Raw genomic sequence first — 12,302 nt, forward strand, 5'->3', positions numbered from 1 at the left:
TATACATCTGAAGGACCCTGTAGGTCTGCTACACCAGCTACAGTCTTCAGCTTGCCACCTTTGGCAATGGTGGCCTGTGCAGCACCAGTGAGTACCCAATTGTTTTTGATTGTTGCTTCATGGAACGGAATCCCTGAAGAGGTGAATGGATTGCTGTTCTTGGAAACTTATAAGGCTGTTTTATTCAATGGAAATTTGAAGACAGTATAGGATACAGGAATTGTATTACATTTTGTTAGATTTTATTCAGCAGTATTAGGTTTTAATAGGCTGGAAGGAATTTGTGGTTTTATTGTTAGATTTATAACTATGTATAACTATGCCTTAAGACATGGAGAAAGGCAGGATATAAATATAAATTAAACAAATAAGTAATGGCATTACAAAGATGTAACTAGGATTGCACTGACACCAGGGGGTAACCCTATTTAGGATTGCACTGTCAGTGTCAAACAGGTTGTTTAATTGTTATATATAACTCAAACTATAGAAATGGCAAAGAAAATCAAACTATATTCACAGTTGGAGACCATTTAGCTATCTCTTCTGTAATAGTATTTCCACAAAGTGGTCTTTCAATGCAGTTATGAGACATTTAATTTTTACGAAGAATAACTTGAATAATTTAAGTTGCTGTGTTCCAAGAAGGCTTAATTGCAATCCCATAGTAATTATCCCCCCCCAAAATAACTCCTTTTTAGGAAAAGTAGATTTTAAAATTTGTGTGTGTGTGTGTGTTTTATTTCTCCTTGAAAGTAAATCATGGATTATTAATTTTATAGAGAAGAACGGAAAAACCATTCCCTCATTTGTAAGAAATACATCAAGTCCACACCAACCTAAGTAAGCTTAAATATTATCATGCCAGCACAGAAGGTGGCCTGGATAGGTACCATGCCTGCTTTATGTTGTGATTTATAGCACTGTGAACTCTAAGCTTTTTGAAGCGTGTTCTGTAATAACTGATAAGGAAGAAAAATGGATGCTGAAGCAGCCACTCAGGACAGTGCTTTCAGCCAGTTCTTAAAACACTTGCCATCTCAACAGAGTGGGAAGTAGGCTCTGAATGAAACTAGTCTTCTCATGGGGTGAATCCAGACAGCCATTTTTTATTCATAGTAGAGAATTTTTTTGCAGGTAACAGTAATGGTAACCCAATAGTAATCTGTTGTTTAAAAGAGTCTGACATGTCACAGCTACATTTTTTCAGGTAGTCTGAAAGTTACTTCACCTGGTTGACAGACACTATAAGAGAAGAATAGTGAACTAATTATATCCATTTTCAGTTTTCCTTTATGTATGGGGGAGGGGCTTCTCTCTTCAGGACTTTCCTTCCCACAATTTCTGCTCCTGGGGATTATATAATCTGTGAGTACTTGTATTGTGTTCCGCTTGATCAAGAATGCAGTTTGCAATAGATTATGACTGCATTTTTTCACCAGAACATTCCTATACATATCATTGGGCCATCTAATTATTTAGACGTCTACTCTGACAGGCAGCAACTTTCTGGGTTCTCGGGCATGGAAAGATCTTTCCCAAATCCTGCTGCTACTAACAGAACCCACAACCTTCTCACTCCAAAGCATGCACTCTGCTACTGAGTCACAGACATGTCCCTTGAAAGGAGGGGAAATGGATATGTGCCAATCTGGCTGATACAAGAAAACTTGGAATAATTCTTCTGCATTAAAACACACAGTAGTTTTACTATTCAATAGGAGCAAGACTGTATATTTTTATCATCCAGAGCTGGCTGTATTGTGTTTAAACAGTTATATACATCAAAAAATAATCTCCTAGGTAGTTCTAAAGAGGTGTTAATCACAGAGTTTTCTCACTCTAGCACACAGCAAAAAATATCATGCACTTTAAAGCATTAAATGCAATGATGAATCCCTAAAACTAGTTGTGCTTCTTCTGCATTAGGTGTGTGGCGGGAGAGACAGATAAAGGGGCAGTTAATTCTCCTTCCAGAAAATAACTCAAGTTCATGAATCAATGACTTGTGAACAACCGTTGAACTACCCAAAGGTAATAACATGGTATCAGTTTATAGTAGTTATGATGACAGAAAATTCCCCCCTCCATTATTGTCAAAAAAGCAGGATAGAGGGGCAGAGATTTAGTAAAGCAATAAGCTGTGCATACCCAGCTGGGGTGGAGGGGCAGAGCTCATGATGAACCAATGCACAAAATCCCCAAAGGCAACAATACCTCATCAATGTAACAAAAGCAGGATAGTAGAAAATATCCCTTTCCCCTTGTGAGTTTGAATGAAAAAATGTAAGTAATAAGCTGGGCAAGATGACTGAAAAAAGCTCCCTCTGTTCTATCTCTGAAATGCAGGAAGCTGTGCAAGAAAAAATAGATGGGCACTCTAGGGAAAAATGGAGTTGTCACTAAATATGCTATTTCTAATAGCTACAGTTTAGAAACAATGGCTTTTCAGATAGGTGCAAACAGCTGGGCGTTCTCCCATGCTTGCCACTTTATGGAGGATACTTTCCCCTGAGCTACAGTACAAGCACTGAAGCAGCTCACTGATGGGCTGACAGTTGGGGACTAATAATTACATGACATAAGTTATCCTGAAAATGTGATGACTGTTAAATAACACAGGAACATTAAAAAGCTTTCTTAGATCATACCAAAGAGCCATTTTTACTGTGCTTCCAAGAAAGTTTACTGTGTTCAGTGGGACTTACTGCTTAGCAAGTGTGTTTAAAATTGCTGCCTTATTTGAGTACTTTATCTCCTACAGTGGCCATCTATATGTTTCTGGGATGGCCACAGGTGGGGCATTAATCCATGAATTAACATGGACATGCCATGTCTATTGGATGGATAATACCTGTTAAAGGGTTGGAGCTATCCAACTGTTGTGCTCAGCCCCTCCCAATTCCCTTCCTTAATATAGCCCTTCTCCCACTTGGATTTTGTTTATGTTAGTCCTATGGGTCCTAGCATGGTCTTCCTGGTGGTTAAATGGGACTCCCTTTTTACAACCCAAAACTCTGACTGAGCCCAATATAAGAACCTAAGAAGAACTCTGGTAGATCAGACCACTGGCTATCTAGTCAAACAAACTGTTTGACGCTGTGGCTGACTATTTGCCCTGGATCACCACCAAAGAGGCCATAGAGGTCAAGAGCCCCCTCCCCCCGGATGTTGCTTCCTAGCAGTGGGTTTCAGAGATTTGCTGCCTATGTATGTAGAAGTTCCCTTTACTCATCATGGGTAATAGCCATTGAATGAGTTATCTTCCATGAATCTTCTAATTCCCTTTTAAAGCAATCTATGTTTGTGGCCATCACTACCTCTACTGGCAGTGAATCCTACAATTTAGTAATGAAGTATTTCCTCTTGTCTGTCCTGTACCTATAGTCCATCAACTTCACCATATGCCCTGGAGTTCTAGCATTATATGAGAAGGAATAAATCTCCCTCCTTTGCCCCACACATAACTTTATAAACTTCTGTCATGTTCCCCTTCTTAGCTGTCTTTTTCCTAAACTTAAAAATCCCAAGCTCTTCAGCCTTTTTACATAGGGTTTTCTCACTGGGTTCTTCAGTGCAATAGGTGTGCCATTTTGTCCACTGGGACTTATTTGCTGCAGATTTATTGTGATAATTGTTACTGTAGTTTTATTGTTATTGTATTGATATGTTTCAGGATAGTTGCTAACCATGTATGATAATTGTATATTAAAAATATTAATTAGTATAGTTGTTGTAACATTAAAAATAAATTCTTAAGACAAAAAGATGGGAAAGCTGGCTTTATTTAGAATCCTCAGGTATAGCTTGATTAAGTAACTATAATTACTTAATAAAATTTTGTAATAGTAATTGAGTAATCTATGCATTCTTTAAATACGTTGATTTTAAGATCTTAATTAGCCCTGATCTGGATAGCCCAGGATAGCCTGACCTCACCAGATCTGTCTTGCTAAGTTGGGGTGGTCTTGGTTAGTGATTACATGGGAGACCACCAAGGAACACTTGGGTTGTTATGCAGAGGCAGCCAATGGCAAACTACCTCTGTTGGTCTCTTGCCTTGAAAACCTCAACAGGGGCTGCTATAATTTGACTATGACTTGATGGTACTTTCTATCACCACAATCTCAATTATTATTTTTTTCTTTTAGTGCTTGATTTTTTAAAAAAAATTATATGGGCCCACAAACAGAGTTCTTTAAACCTCTTTCAAAATTAAACTTTATTTACAATTTCCATAATATAGATAACTCAAACATAGACATACATTGTTTCTAATATTTGAACTTTCTTTCTTTCTTTTTTAAGATTTTTTATTCTTTTTATTAACTACATTAACTAACAATACAAAGGAAAGGAAGGGGAACAAGGGAAGGAAAGAAAAAAAACCCCAACAACAACATATAACATCTACACTACACAGAATGCTTTCCCTTCATACTGCCATTATTAAAAAAAACTAAAGCTTTGTATAATATTGATGGAGTGGTTGACCTTACAAAATGCAAATTACAATTCAAATTCAAATTAAGTTTTCCTCCCCCTCCTGGGTCCCGGACGCAATTCTCTCTGAGCAACTGCAGCCGCAGTGCTCGTTTCCTCCCCCCCCCCCAGACTTCTCGTTTTCTTCTTGCTTGGTGTCTCGCTGAAATTCTGGATTTTTATCCTCAAAATCCCTTAGTTGATCTTCTGATAATATCTTGTAAGCTTGATCTTTGTAACTGAACCAGATACCTTCCGGAAATAGCCATTTGTACTTTATTCCACGTTCCCTCAGAAAAGCTGCGAGCTTTTTATACTTAAATCGTCTTTTCCGAACTAAAAATGGGACGTCTTTCAGTATCTTGACTTTGTTACCCAAAAAGTCCAGATCCGCGTTGTATGAGTTGTATAGGATAGTGTCTCGGATCCTTTTAGATGAAAAATCGATGATGATCTCGCGAGGCAGCTGACGCTTCGTTGCATATTTTGAAGAAGCCCGGCGGACCTCCAAAATGGCGCTTTTAACCTCTTCTTTAGTTGCCTTCGCAGGTGTCGCCAATAGTTCCGAGACCAGACCCCATAAATCCTCATTTTCCTCCTCTTTCATGTTCTGGAGGCGCAAAATTGTCTGTGTTCGTTCCACTTGTAGCCTGATCAGCTGGTTCTCCACCAGCTTTAACTCTTTATTCGTAGCCTTCACGAGTGACGCACTTTCCCGAGCAGATGTATTGTCGAAGGCTTTCACGGCCGGAGAACGATGGTTGTTGTGGGTTTTCCGGGCTGTATTGCCGTGGTCTTGGCATTGTAGTTCCTGACGTTTCGCCAGCAGCTGTGGCTGGCATCTTCAGAGGTGTAGCACCAAAAGACAGAGATCTCTCAGTGTCACAGTGTGAAAAAGATGTAGGTTATTTGTATCTACTCAGGAGGGGTGGGGTTGAGCTGAGTCATCCTGTAAGAGTTTCCCAGGGTGTGGAATGCTAATGGCGGGAGGCTTCACTGTATCCTGAGGAGGTTCTTTTGCATATGGCTTGGTACTTGATGTGCTAATCTTCTCTGCAGGGCTATTGTCGGGTGTAGAGTGTTTTGTTAGCCTGGTGTTTTTCAGAACTGGCAACCATGCTCGGTTCATTCTTAAGGTTTCTTCTTTCCTGTTGAAGTTTTGCTTATGCTTGTGAATTTCAATGGCTTCCCTGTGCAGTCTGACAAAGTAGTTGGAAGTGTTGTCCAGTATTTTGGTGTCCTGGAATAAGATACTGTGCCCTGTTTGAGTTAGGCTATGTTCAGCCACTGCTGATTTTTCAGGTTGTCCAAGTCTGCAGTGTCTTTCATGTTCTTTTATTCTTGTCTGGATGCTACGCTTTGTGGTCCCGATGTAAACTTGTCCACAGCTACAGGGTATACGGTATACTCCTGCAGAGGAAATTAATCATCTAAACCACGCACTTCAGGCAAATGGCTACTCCAGAAATGAAATCCGAAGAGCAATCAAACCCAGGATGAATCAAACAACCAAAGAAAAACAGTTTCCCACAGGAAAAGTGTTTTTGCCATATATCAAAGGAATTACTGATCAGATGGGAAAGCTTATGAAAAAGCATAACCTTCAAGCAGTATTCAGACCCACCCGAAAAATACAACAGATGCTACGATCAGCAAAAGACAGAAGAGACCCCCTAACCTCTGCAAAACACCAGGCTAACAAAACACTCTACACCCGACAATAGCCCTGCAGAGAAGATTAGCACATCAAGTACCAATCCATATGCAAAAGAACCTCCTCAGGATACAGTGAAGCCTCCCGCCATTAGCATTCCACACCCTGGGAAACTCTTACAGGATGACTCAGCTCAACCCCACCCCTCCTGAGTAGATACAAATACCTACATCTTTTCCACACTGTGACACTGAGAGATCTCTGTCTTTTGGTGCTACACCTCTGAAGATGCCAGCCACAGCTGCTGGCGAAACGTCAGGAACTACAATGCCAAGACCACGGCAATACAGCCCGGAAAACCCACAACAACCATCATTTCCCGAGCAGACTTCTCTGCCCCCCACTACTTCCTTAATGGTTTTCACTTCGCTCTCAATTAAGCCAACCCTTTGATCTGTTTCGTTCAGCTTGTCAACAAAGGGTTTTATGGCTTCGATAACCGACCTCCACACCAATTCTTCGAGAGACTCTCCTTTCCCCTGCAGGGCAGCCGAAATTGACTTGCCCAGAGTGGGACTCTGTTTTTTCGCTGCCATTTTAGGGGGGGGGGACCGCCAGCCAAATTCTGAGACTCAGCGAGGGGGAAGAACTAGCCTTCTTAGCTTCAGATCCCACCACTCCTTCACGTGCGCTTGTAATAACAGAAGGGATTCGCTTACTTACAGGCTTCCGCCTAGTTCTGCTCTTTGCCGTTTTCCATGGCCCGGCAGCACTCGAGGCACCGCGCACGTCTGCCGGCCTCCATAGGGACAAATGGGCAATTTACCCCCCGCATTAATTTTCGGGGGGCTCTTCCCGCAGCGTCCCGGACCCTGCCTCCCTCACTGGGAGTCCTGGGGGCTAATCTTCGTAGATCAGCCGCCCGGTCAGGGTGCTCGGGTGCTTCCTCCCGGACCTGCGGAGAGGAGCGTCCGACATGGCCGAGAAAACGAAACCGAATCCTTAATATTTGAACTTTCAAACCCATTTCATTTAAGCAGTCAATAAACACAAGGTATCAGTTCTCCAAAGTCAGCTCTATTCAGATTGCTCCCTTCTCAAGATCAAATTTCTCATCCACTCACTAACTGTCTGAATGGATTTCAATGTCTCAAGCACCAGTATTCCACAAGCTGTCATTGGTGGTTTGTTGGGAGATGTGGAATTGGAACTGGTCCTGTCTGTCACAGGAGGCCTATCCTGGGTTCATCTTTGACTATGGAAGTTGAGGCTCTCACTATAAAGAACTGGGATGGCAATGGGAGGTTGTTCTTTTTATTATATTGGAGACAGTTATACAGTCAAAGCTGCCAAAGCAAAGAAGGCAATGGAAAAAACTACGCATATGTTGTTTCTGGTGAGTTATTTTATTTTTAAGACCCAGTGACAATCAGAGAATGGCATTTGGAGAAAGTCTGGATGATTAACATGAATCTAGTGACAAGCAGAGCATGACATCAATTACTAATACATATGTGCTTCAAAAAGGCAGTTTCTCATCCAATATCAACTAGTGTTAACACTAGACTATGGAGTCAGCATGAGGGCACTCAATTCAATAACAATTATGTTTCCAGAAGAGTAATACAAAAACAGTCAAAGAAAGGAGCAGAAGGTGACATGCATGAAAGAAGATGAAATAAAATGTAATTTCTTTTTTGTAACAGACTTTACACAATGATTTGTTAGGGATGGTTTAAAATATAATTTTTATTAGGTGCTTTAAAAATGGATAAAATAATTGTATGGTGTAGCTAAGATGGCTGTTTAGGAGCAGTGTACGCCAGTAGCTGAGATCTAGTGCCTCTTACAGCGGCAAAATCTTGGGACGGTACATCCTGAGCAACTTTGAAGAAGGGCAGGATAAAAAAGTATCAGAAACACTCTTATAGATTCTCTAGCAATTCTGTTCTGATCCACCAGTCACAGCACTACTTGCAAGGCTTCATGTATACATGTATACAGATAAGTTTACAAATATAAATCCTATTTATTTAAATATAACAGAACACAACTGTGAAAACATTCCCAAAGTTATCATTACTGGTTCACTAACCAGTGACACCAGAACAGAGTCCTATTCATAATACATATGGTAGAGGGTGAACACAGTTCTGTGGGTTTGGCCAGAGGCTATGCCTGGAACAGAATTCCAAATAACCAGAAGGCCTTGCAACAGCAGGACTCTTTTAATGAAGATGCTGTATGAATCCTGGAGCTTGCTTGTTGCCCTGGGAGCAGTTCCCCTTTCCTCCTGGCAAGATGAAGTGGGGCAGCTCTGTACTAGAGTGTTGGTGTCAGGCAGTCAGTGAAGAGTTCAGCTGTCAACAATTCCTGCTCTTTGCTCTTCCTTGTTTCTTCAGCTTTTCCCATATACTGCTGTTCTCCCAGGGAGAAGTGTTCAATTCTTCCCAACTAGCAATTTCAGCTCTGTGACCTTCTTAGATCCAAAGCTTGGAAACAAGTTTTGCCTTCTGAAAAGCACTAGCTTCAGCACTCTTCTCTCTCTTCCAGTATTTTCAGCTAGCCTAGTCCTGCATTATACCACCTCTCCTAGTCATGGTGGCCTTTTCCAACACATGCCCCATGAGCCTTTGCTAAACATGCAAATTAATACTAAACTAGGTACACATCAGTTATCTGCTAGTCTGCTCATCTGGTCTATCTATCTGCAGTCTATTAATCGGACCTAGGTCCTAGGCCCCAAACCATTTTTCTGTACAGGCTTACATATGTATATGGAAATCTGGCTGAACCGAATAGGAAATGAAAATGAAACACATTTTCCAAAAAATCTCTCAAAATAATCACAAAATTCACCTTACATAGGTCTATGTAAATGGCTAATTTTTGTCATATGCTATTGACATGGTGGCACTGGCTATTCTCATTTAGGCAACTCCACTCTGGCTCCAAACTTTGCTGGCTTTTAAAAATTCTTGCCTGCACATGAAATATGCGAAGAGGGGCAAGCTTTACACTCCTTCCCTAATGTGCTGAACAAACAACTAATAGTATGGTTGAATACATTAGGACCAATGGCATTCCTTTGCAGTACATCACACCTTACAAGGAAGGGAAACTAGAAGCAGATTTAGATAAGTGGTTACAGCCCTATTCTGTAGTCCAGAAAACAGGGCTATTAGATTGATAATTGCATCACAGCTCAGGATGAGTGCAGCTGCCAGAATAGATTAGTACAGGAGATATATGCAAAGGAAGCAGTTACTTCTGGATATATTTCATCATATTGAGGGCCACTCAGCTCATGCCAGGGTGTTCACTCATGTACAAATAATCTAGATTAGCAAATAGGCAAGGTTCTGAGTAGCCAAACTCAACAGCATCTCTATCTAAGAAAAGAAAAATGACCTTGTATGGTCAGACTGTGTTTGATAAGGCAAAGAGGAAAGTCAACAGAGATTTGAAAAAGGAAGTTATTGCAGATAGAAGTCACACAATCACATAGCCTGACATTAAATATTCCTTAACACACATACATAGCATAGTATTCATCTCCAAGAGACAGGATACAACACTTTCTGAAGGACCTGTTTAGGTGTTTATTAGAAGCCATCTAGAGAAAGTGGTGCAAAGGTGAACCACCTATAAGGACAATGTTTAAACATGCTCCTAATGGTATAAGTTTGTCACTTTGGTTCAGGTTTTTGTCAGTGCAAGCCTGTGCTAGGCCTGTTTGAGAGGGGAAAGTCTCTCAGCCTGATAATTGGATGCATCCGTGGGTTGTTCAGTTCTCTTGGGAAAATGTCCTTGAGAAGCTTAGCACCTGGTAGCTGAAGTCATCTGCAATCTGTACTCCCCATAGTTTCTCATGTTGTAATGCCAATTAAGTTGCTGAGCCCTAATTGCTTCCTTGGTTTGGTGGGCCAGCCAAATGTATACACACACAGAGAATGGACTCAAGGCTAAAAAGCCTCACAAAACACAGATCAGAGCCTTCCCAGTAGGGGTGTGCACCCCCAAAAGATTTGGGTTTCCTGCTTCTGGTTTACCCAGAGCAGGAAAAAAATTCAGGTAAACCCGAACCTTCGGGTTCAGGTATTTAAGCAGATTCAGGTTTATTAGGGAAGATTTGGCCATTGTTTCCAATGGGAAACACTGCTCCTGGATATCCAGGGGCCTGGGAGGCACACTTTCTTCCCTAATTGCACCAGATTTTCAGGGGATCCTCTCCCAACCCTCTTCTCACAGCCACCCAGGTTTTGGGACATTGGACTTGGGGGGGGCAAGTTATGGCCCCCCCAAATATCCCCCAGCTGCTGCCTATCTCCATTGTTTCCTATGGGAAAAACCATGGAGAAGGTTCCCAGGAGGCTGGGGATGGCATCTTGGAAGCAAAATGCACCAAACCTTCAGAGGACCCTCTCCCAACCCTCCTCTCACGGCCATCCCAGTTTCAGGCAGATTGGACTTGGGGGGCCAAGTTATGACCCCCCCCCCATGAAGGTCCCCACAGCCCCACAGCCTATCTCCATTGTTTCCTATTGGAAAAAACGTGGGGAAGGTTCCCAGGAGGCTGGGGATGGCATCTTGGAAGCAAAATGCACCAAACCTTCAGATGACCCTCTCCCAACCCTCCTCTCACGGCCACCCCAGTTTCAGGGAGATTGGACTTGGGGGGCCAAGCTATGACCCCCCCAACGAAGGTCCCCACAGCCACCGCCTATCTCCATTGTTTCCTATGGGGAAAAAACATGGGGAAGGTTCCCAGGAGGCTGGGGATGGCATTTTGGAAGCAAAATGCACCAAACCTTCAGGGGACCCTCTCCCAAACCTCCTCTCATGGCTACCCCAGTTTCAGGGAGATTGGACTTGGGGGGGAGTTATGGCCCCCCAAAGAAGGTCCCCACAGCCACCCCCTCAAAGAAGGTCCCCCGGCCACACTATTCCCAATGAGGACTAACTTCCCACCAAAGAATCACAATAAGAAAAAATTGATTAAAAATACACAAAACCATACAAAGCAAGTGAGTGAGCGCCTAGAAGTGAACAAATGATCAGCTTCCCTCGATACAGTCAAACTGATGAAAGGGGATCAACTTCACTCCAGAGAATCATCCATTGAATTCAGCTCAAACCAGTTCTGGGAGGCATTTTGGATGCAAAAATCACCAAACCTTCAGGAGACCCTCTCCCAACCCTCCTCCCATGGCCTCCCAAGTTTCATTAAAAACATCACATCAATGTTTAATTCAATCTACAGTCCTAGATTAAATCAACCCCCACCATCACACCAGAGAATTAGAAACACACCAAAAACACACCAAAAATAATTTTCAAAAATTTTATTTCTCGGATTTCTTCCCCATCCTCCCCACAAGTGGGCTGTGGGTGGGTTACAGCATACAACAACAGCACCAGTACAACATTCATTACACCCTCACCTAACAGAACTGAAATGGCTCAACAGGAACTGCACCATAGTGCAGTTCCTTATTAACTGCGTTAACTAACCTTATTAAGCAAGCCCACTGAGCAAAGCCCCTATTCACAAATGGAGTTTATTCTTAAGAACTAACTGCCTGCCTACTCTGAAAACTTGCTTTTTTGAGGCTCTGTTCTTGGAGATGGACACAGAAATGTCTTTTCAGGGCCCTATTTAGTTTTGTGGCACTACACTAGCAAACAGCTGAATTCCTCTTCAGGAATCAAGCTGGCCCTGAACCCCAAAAATCTATAGGGAAGCCTATGACAGGAAGCCTTCTTCTAAATGTGCGAGCTCTGGTTCCAAGGGAGCCAGAGATGGGCAGGAATACCCTAGTTAAAAGCACAAATGGATGGCCTATTTATCAACACTACTTGAGAACCTGAATTCTTGCTAATTCCTGTACAAGCATATTAATCAAGAAAAAGAGGCCTTGGATCCCTAGCTAACAATTTAATTTAGAGGGCAAAAGTATAAAGAGACCTATAACTACCAAAAACCTTTTAAAAGCCTCTTTTTAGAACACTCTCAGAAACCTCTCCAAATATGCAAAAAAAAAACCCCTCTCCAGTCAACAGCACCCAGCAAAGCAATTCATTAAACAGGAAGCAAATGATTCAGTGGACCCACAGAAGCAAAACTGCACCAAAGAAGCCCACACACAGCATAGGCAGCACCACA

The sequence above is a fragment of the Eublepharis macularius genome, chromosome 3, assembly GCF_028583425.1.
Source record: "Eublepharis macularius isolate TG4126 chromosome 3, MPM_Emac_v1.0, whole genome shotgun sequence".
Taxonomy (NCBI): Eukaryota; Metazoa; Chordata; class Lepidosauria; order Squamata; family Eublepharidae; genus Eublepharis; species Eublepharis macularius.